General features: G+C 43.8%; 1 long non-coding RNA gene across 1 annotated transcript in view; it reads left to right on the top strand.

Annotated features, from left to right (window-relative positions):
• The first annotated feature begins 259 nt into the window (after positions 1-259).
• Positions 260-7,087, top strand: part of LOC111723226 — a 16,484-nt gene continuing 9,656 nt past the window's right edge. The window contains exon 1 of the long non-coding RNA XR_002771810.1: positions 260-288. This is a non-coding gene — a long non-coding RNA (uncharacterized LOC111723226). The remainder of the gene's footprint in view (positions 289-7,087) is intronic.

Here is a 7,087-nt window from a genome sequence, read left to right as displayed (position 1 = left end):
GGAATTGCTCTGGAGTTCCCAGAGGGCACCTGTGGGGTTGGTAGCAAAATGCGGTACAAGGAAAAGAAAGCGGGGGTGACCACAAGGTGGCACCAGATCCTCATCTTAGAAGCAGCCAGGAGGCGTTTTCTAGCCAGAGTCATCCAGAGAGCCATGCGGCCAGACAGGATCTTGAGAGGTCAAGGTGCAGGTGCCTTTATCCAACCTCACTCAGCACCTTCCTTCAGCTCTTGGGACCCTCTTTCTTCTGTGGTTCGTGTCAGAATTCAGAGGCTACATTTGTGTGAGGTCAGTGCCGTGGTCCCTTGGAGTAGGATTTTTCTCCCTGAACAGGGGCCCAGAGAAGGGTGACTGGGTCCCAGAGAGGGGCAGTGACTTGCCCAAGGTCACACAGCCTTTTGGTAGAAAGGAAAGTCCTTTAAGCTTCATCCTTTAGGCCTGTTCTGTTACCTTAATGACTTTGTCCTGTAAGTTTGGCTGTCGTTTTATTATTTATTTGTTTATTTTATTTACTTTTTCTTATATGTGTGTGGGGGGGTGTCTTTGTGCGTGAACCTCGACCTGGTTTGAAACTGGCTGAGAAAACTTGGCTGAAAATAAATTACTCATGCCAGCTTAAAACATGTCTGAGAGTGCTTGGAGAAGGCTTACATTAACGCAGGCCGAGTAGACTGAGAAAATGCAGCTTCTCTCTGGCCTCTTCGGAAGGCTTTTATGGATTTCCACCAAAGGTACATATGCAAAAGAACCGAAAGTCCCCAGGAAGATTGGATGGAGAGAGAGGCTGGGTAAATGGCAGGCGGTTTAGAAATGGGGAGGAAGAAGTTAGTTCTATCCCCGCAGTGGTAAGTAAACCAGGTTCCCTAATCTAATTACATATCAAAGTTCAAGGAGTTTAATCCCTCCCATCTGTTGACTCTGGAATGCATAGGCCTACTCCAGCCTGTCCACGTGCCTCTGGGTTCTTTTCTGGTGTCTCTAGGTTTTTTCCATCTTCCATGGTTTTTTTTTTTTTTTGAGACAGAGTTGTAAGCTGTCACCCTGGGTAGAGTGCCTTGACATCATAGCTCACAGCAACCTCCAGGAACTTCCAATTCTTGAGCTCAAGCCACCGTCTTTTAGTAGAGACGCGGGGGAGGGGTCTTGCCTTTGCTCAGGCTGGTCTCCAACTCATGAGCTCAAGCAATCCACCTGCCTCAGCCTCCCAGAGTGCAGGATTACAGGCATGAGCCATAGTGCCCGGCCTTCTTCTGTGGTTTGCATGAAACTCCAGGGATTGTCTGTCTGTCAGCTTTCCCCTGGATATCCCAGGATTGAGTCAGGGCGCCCCATTGACAAGTCAACCTATCTACCTCCCACACGTTGATTCATTTTAACACTTAACCATCACTGAGCATGTGTCAAGTACTGTGCTGGGCGGGAGGAGGGCCACGGGCCCATCCTTATGAGCAATGTAGCAAGAGCAGCTATACACACACACACACACACACACACACACACACACCCCTTTATATAAGGAGACCACTTGGCGGGTCTTTATAGCCACCTGGGAGGCAGATGCTGTAATTATTTCTGCTACACCCCATGGAGTGGCTGAATTTTTCATCTTTATAGAGTCAGTCTGCCCAGATTTAAATCTCAGCCCTTCCACTTGCTGGTTTGTGAGAACTTGGGCAAGTCATCTTACTTGAGTCTCAATTTTCTTCTCTGTGAAATAAGGGCTAATCAAGGCACCTAATTCCTAGGTTGTCATGAGGTTTAAACAAGACAGTGCACAGAAAGGGCCAGCACATAGGAAGTGCTGGATTCACCTGTGCCTTTTTTTTTTTTTTTTTTGAGACAGTCTCAAGCTGTTGCCCTGGGTAGAGTGATGGGGTGTCACTGCTCACAGCAACCTCAAACTCTTGGGTTTAAGAGATCCTTTTGCCTCAGCCTCCCAACTAGCTGGGACTACAAGCGCCTGCCACAACGCCTGGTTATTTTTTGGTTATAGTTGTTGTTGTTTGGCAGCCCGGGCTGGATTCGAACCCACCAGCTCTGGTGTATGTGGCTGGTGCCTTAGTTGCTGAGCTACAGGTGCTGAGCCCAAGCCTATGCTTTTAATGGTTTTGACTCTGGTGGCCAGTGTGACAGCAAAGGCATCAGATAAACACAGAGAGGGAGTGAACAAGCTGCTTAGTGTGGATTCCCCTGGAAACACACCAAGACAGAAATTCAGCTTGAGTTGTTCATTTGAGAGCAGCTCCAGGCAACACTGGTAGTGGAGTGAGGGATCCAGACAGCAGAGGCTGGGGAGGGGGTCAATGAAGAGTTCAGTATCAGGCATTTACTGCCATGGGTAACGGGGGGCTTGATCCCAATGGGATGCTCCGGGGGTTTGTGGAGCACAAACCTCAGAGTTATCCCAGAGCGGGAGGTGGAGTCATGGTGCCAGGGCTGTGCCTGCTGGGGGTGGGGAATTCATAGAACTCACTGTCCATTGCCTACAGGTGGAGAAAGCCTTCCTGCAAAAAAAAAAAAAAAAAAAAAAGGCAGATGCTGTTGGGATTCATGCCCACCCTCTGCTTCATCGGAGGAGGAAAGGTTAATTCTAAAGCAAGAAGGGAAGGCTTCCTGGAAGAGGTGGCCTTTGAGCTCCCCTTTGAAGGATGGGCAGGAGTTTGACAAGCAGAGGTGGAGGATGGACATTCCTGGCGGGAGGTAGAGCACAGCCAAGCAAAGGAAGTGTGGAAGCTTGAATGGGGGTGGGTGTAGGGTAAATGGGGGGCAGATGTTTTGGGGACAAGGTCAAGTGAGGTCTGGGGTTAAGATACGGAGGCCAGAGAGAGTTCTGCCTGGATGTTGTGGGTAGGAGGAACCCGTGGGATGGAGGTTCCCTCTCCCTGACTGCTGTGAGGCTGGGTGGAAGGGACTGAGAGCAGGTATAAGGCTGTGCTTCAGGTGACAGGTGATGAGGACCCAGGTGAGTCAGGGGGACTTACCTTTGAGAGAGAGAAACTGAAAGTTAAAGAACTTTCTGGGGTAGGTCCCAGAGATCTTGGAGTTAGAGCCTTCTGTCCTTACCCCGATGCCTCGGGGAAGCATCTCTCTAAGTGCTGTGTGGCTGTGCCATATGCAGTTTTCAGCAGAAGATGCCACTTACAAAGGAACCTGAAACAGCCTCTTAGCACTCAGAGGAAGAAGCAGGCTAACTAGGAGTCCAATCTTCCATTCCTTGGCAGGGCAGGGAACTTGGGTTCTAGTAGGATATAGTCAAGAACCATGGAGTTGGACAGGCCTGGATCTGAATCCTGGTGCTACCATTGCTTTTCTGTGCCTTGATTTTCCCATCTATAAAATGGGAGTGATGAAACTATCTTTTTCACGGGATTGTTATAAGAATGAAATGAGATAAAACATGTGAAGCCCTTGGCACATAGTAGGTGCTTGGAAGATGGTAGCTGGGGGCTGAAGAGAGGGGAATGAAAAGTTGTTGTTTAATGGGTATAGAATTTTAGTTTTGCAAGATGAAAATAATTCTATGATGTGAATGTAATTAGTATCACTGAACACTTAAAAATGGTTAAAGTGGTAAATTGTATGGTGTATTTTACCATGATTAAGAATACAAGAGTTTAGAAAAATGTCTTTTTAAGTATAAAAACTTTAAACATTATTTTAACGTTTTTAAAGTTAAAAACTAAATGACCTAATTTAATTAAATTTGAAAATAAATATAATTGAAAAGCTGTTGACACTCCTTCAAACACTTTAAAGGCCCAGGAGTGGGAAACCTTTTGGTGTTGGAAAGCCATCTTAATTTAGCTATCATCAAATAAGACTGCATTCACGAAATTTCAATTAGAGGTACATAAAAATGACATTATTTTTTAAAACTATAACAACTGTATACTTAGTACTTTCAAGAAATGAAAACTATTTGTTAATTTTAAAGTTCACAGATCTTTTAATGAGTTCGTTGTGCCTGTTGCTTGTGGGAAAACATTGGAATATTTGGTTGCGGCACGGAGGTCCACAGTTTCAGCTGGTCCTCTAGATGGGTAGAGGACCCAGTCATGTGTGACCTTAAGGGTGTCCTGACTTGGGTTAGGCAGGAGAATGAGAGTCACAGAAATGAGTGCTTGAAATGAAAGAAACATTTGTAGAGCATGTCGCTGAAGGTGTGGCCGTTTTATTGCCTTTTTCCACATTTGGGGAAAATGTTCGTCTGAAATTTCCTTTTGAAGAAGTATTTGGAAAAAGATAGCTGTTTAATGCTTGCATTTTTCTTTTTGCCACATATCCTATAATCTATAGACTTAGTTTTGCCTTGCAAAGAAATACTCAGGTTGGTGCCTGTGGCTCAAGTGGCTAAGGCGCCAGCCACGTACACCTAAGGTGGCGGGTTCGAATCCAGCCCAGGCCCGCCAAAACAATGACGGCTGCGACCAAAAAATAGCCAGGCATTGTGGCGGGCACCTGTGGTCCCAGCTACTTGGGAGGCTGAGGCAAGAGACTCACTTGAGCCCAGGAGTTGGAGGTTGCTGTGAGCTGTGATGCCACAGCCCTCTACCCAGGGGGACAGCTTGAGGCTCTGTCTCAAAAAAAAAAAAAGACAAAGAAATACTCAAATCATTTTGATTTGACGTGCTATCGTACAGAAATGCTGCATTCCTGTAGAAATCTTTCAATAATTCACATTGCTGATTCTGTTCTTCATAAAACTTAACGATCTGTTCTCTAGGGGATAACATTTTGGCCAACGCCTGTCCCTGTGATAGCACACTTTACAATGATATGCATATTGACACTGAATATCTCATCTTTCAACTTTAGCATGTTATGAAACCGATAATGCTGTGTTGAATTTACATGAATATCATTATCAACACTTATAACTTGTTGCGAGGTGTCACTTAAAATAGTAGCTTTAGGCTCGATGCCTGTAGCTCAGTGAGTAGAGCACCAGCCACGTACACCAAGGCTGGTGGGTTCAAGCCTGGCCTGGGCCTGCTAAACAACAATGACAACTAGAACCAAAAAATAGCTGGGCATTGTGGCCGGTGCCTGTAGTCCCAGCTACTTGGGAGGCTGAGGCAAGAGAATCACTTGAGCTCAAGAGTTTGAGGTTGCTGTGAGCTGTGATGCCACAGTACTCAATTGAGGGCAACATAGTGAGACTGTCTCAAAAAAAAAATAGTAGCTTTAGCAAAGAGATTTTTGCAGATGCAAAATGCAATGAAAAGACATGAGAGTGTCTGGATCTGTTGATACTTTTTAATATTTATGCAATGAACCCTTCATGTTTTCCTGTCACGGAAGGTGCACCGTCTCTACAAACACTAAATACATTTACCAAATTCAGTCCAACTTCATGACATTTACCTTGAAGGGTGTTGAAAATATCTATTCCTCATGTTCTGTTCCCAAGAGCGCCCAACGTGAGTAATTCTTTGTAGCAAAGAAAATCTTCTATTATGACCCAAATGAAGGAGAAAACCCGTGCCGAGTCAGTGGTATCAGTCGATTCATGCAGAGGGATTGAATAATATGTATTTTCCTTTTGAAGTATAGTGTGAAGTCGTTCTGTTACGCGTAAGGCTGATGCATGCTGCGAATCAGTTCTCTTTGGAAGAGGCAGTCATTAGAACTTTGAAATGTTATTGGGGTCGAAGCATCCTACAACTTCAACAATGCATTCTTTCACAATCTCTGCACCACTGAATGGCTTTCCTTTTTTCCTGACTGTGCTAAGCTACTTTCTAAGTGGCTACGGCGGCATTATTTCCAGGTCTGATTGCTGCTTAAATGAATCGTCTTTGGTTTTGCTTTCTATCTTTTACTTTCTGCAATATAACCTTTCGTGACTCTCCCTCTGATTTAAACTATTTATGGTCCTTGCGAGTGTTATAAGGCCAGTGATCATGGCATTTCTTTAATGTTGATACTCCAGTATCACAAAGCAGGCAATTCATTTTATCTTTAGCAGAAACAAGATAATATTGCAATTCCCAATCCTATTCCTTCATTCTCTTGGCCTTCTGTGACATCATGGGCTATTAAGCAGACAGAAGTAAGAAGTATTGTCGAGCTGTGCAACTATTCACAAATTCCACTTCAAACCAAGACTCAGGGCACTGTTGTCTTAAAAGCCGGTAACAGACAGGTGTACTCGGTACTCAACCCCCCATTAACTCTCACCGTCAATTTAACCCATGTGGCTTCCTGATGTTCTAATTGTGCTGGTCAGTCGGGGGAAGATTATTTTATTGAAACTTATTTTATTCTTTGGTATTTTAAATACATTCATTTTAGAAATAAAAATATAAAGGATGAAAAAAATGTACTAAGAAAAATAAAGGAATTTGCTCTATAAAATCTGGATTCAGGAATTGGCACTTTGCACTTAAGGACCTGGAAGGCCACGTGTAGCCTTAAGGCCGCCGGTTCCCCACCCCTGCTTTAAGCCTTAGAGAGAGATGTGAATCCGATCTGAGTCATGTGGTTCCACCTCTTACTCCTCAGATTATAGATTAGCTTGCTTTCTTACGTTTCTTGTTTTGTACAATGGCAAGAGAGAATCCGATGTCAGGGAGAAAAGCCTCCTGCCTTCTTAATTAATGACCTTTGTTATAAATTAACTTCTCTTTTGTTTTCCAGTGTTGCTTAGACCGGATGACAGAAAACCCATAACTATCACACCCTCTGTAGTTAATAAAAATGTTTAAATGTGCCCTTCCCCCAAAGAAAGACTGCTTATAACTAATCCAATTGCTGTAACTATGTGCCAACATTGTATGAAGAATGTTATAAAGTCTGTTTAAATTCTAACTCTTAGAATTGTTTTAGGTTAACACATGTTTAAACATTTTTAACTGCATTTATAAATTGAACGCAGTAGACCCAGTTTCTTTTAAAAATACTTTAGTGGCCTTAATAACAAACAACCCTTTCTCAAGAACTTAAATTGTTCTTAGAAATATAATAACTTAGGCTTGTAAATAGGGTGAATTTAAAATTTTATACCTCTTTTAACCCTGCTGGCAAACATGGTCGATTTCAACTTTCAAATCACAAGTGTAGGCTCGGCGCCTATAGCTCAACCGGC

Source organism: Otolemur garnettii, unplaced genomic scaffold (genome assembly GCF_000181295.1).
Source record: "Otolemur garnettii isolate 467f Iridium unplaced genomic scaffold, OtoGar3 scaffold00009, whole genome shotgun sequence".
Lineage (NCBI taxonomy): Eukaryota > Metazoa > Chordata > Mammalia > Primates > Galagidae > Otolemur > Otolemur garnettii.
Note: the sequence above shows the minus strand (reverse complement) of the source record. Positions and strands in the feature narration are given on the sequence as shown.